Source organism: Oryzias melastigma, unplaced genomic scaffold (genome assembly GCF_002922805.2).
Source record: "Oryzias melastigma strain HK-1 unplaced genomic scaffold, ASM292280v2 sc00343, whole genome shotgun sequence".
Taxonomy (NCBI): domain Eukaryota; kingdom Metazoa; phylum Chordata; class Actinopteri; order Beloniformes; family Adrianichthyidae; genus Oryzias; species Oryzias melastigma.
Genome location: NW_023416941.1, coordinates 46,781 through 48,273, shown reverse-complemented (window position 1 = coordinate 48,273; position 1,493 = coordinate 46,781).

The following is a 1,493-nucleotide window of genomic DNA, read 5'->3' as shown; positions in this document are numbered from 1 at the left end:
AGGCCCCGCCCATTCTAGTTTATCACTTAGTCCTGGTTGTTTTATGATGTTGCTTCCCTCTGTTGCCATCTTCTTCTTCCTCTCCCCCACCCTCTTCCCTTTTTCCGTCCGGTTCAACAACAAAGAAAAATAAATAAATAAAATAAAACATAATCAATAAAGTTTAGCATTAAATACAACAGGGGTTTATACTCAATAAATCCCTGTTGTGACAGTAAAATCTGCCCAACACAAGAAGCTCTCAGCCCACATCTGTTGGCTCAGCTGTTGGACAGGACAAGTTAAAAAAAAAAAAAAGCTTTGGAGGAGAATTTATCAACCATTACAATCAAGTTCATATTGATTCTAAAACGGATATAATAATAATTGTTTCATTTTTCATCTTTTTTTAGGCTGGAGCGCTGTAACCTTTCCTCAGGAAGCTGTGAAGTTCTGTCCTCCGTCCTCAAATCTCCATCATGTCTGAAAGAGTTGAACCTGGGTGATAATGACCTTCAGGATTCAGGAGTGAAGCTGTTGTCTGAGGGGCTGCAGAGTCCAGACTGTAAACTGGAGACTCTTAGGTAAGGAAACAGAAAACTTCAGTTGTGTTTGTGAGTGTTGTTGGTGCTCATGTTCTCCATCACTTGAACTTCATTTCCTGCTTCTTGAGTCTGTGACATCTCTGTGTCTCCATGCTGTGAACTATTCTTTAATCAGCTCTCTAACACAGAGCTGGCAGTACTGTGTGAAGCACGTCGTCTCCAGATTCTTCATCCTTCACTTCCTGCTATGAAGAATGTGGAGTTCTCTTCCTGTTCAAAGGATTTAGCAGTTGGAAAATGATGTCCACACATGGAAAGAAGTGACAGGAAGAAAACTCCATCAATGTGGAGCTTTCAGTCAAGTTGCTGTTTGTTCTTCACATTCTAATTCATCTTTTCTGAATTCATTTCCTGCTTTAACACAAGATCATAGAAAACACATTCAAACTAAAACTACAGAAACATCAATCAATATACTTTATTAATCCCATGGGGAGGAATTCATTGTTTTTCAGTACAACCAAGAACAAGACAAACAGAGAGAGGTACTCAGACAGTTCAAGGTTCACTGCGGAAGCATCCACTGAGTGGCGCCCCTTATTAGCGTGGGAGAAGAAAAACCACGAGGTGGGGGGAGGGTTAATGGCTGGCAAAAAAAAAGGTCACATCTCAACACTGCGTACAATGTTTAGATACAAGCCAAAAAAAACCACGTAACACAGAAGCACAATACATTTGAAGACGCAATACATGAGGTTTGGTGGATGGGATAGGCAGGAGGGAGGCACACCTTTACAATAGTCCCTTAGCTGCCTCCAAAAGCACACATCCAGACTACACTTGGGAGGGGAGGGAGATTGCAGGAATGCCGAGGTCAAGGAGGGATGAGCAGCAGTTTTCGTCTTCACACACAGTGGCCTTTCACACTCTGTAGAAGTGAACTTGTTTTGATAGAGCCAAGGGCAGCTC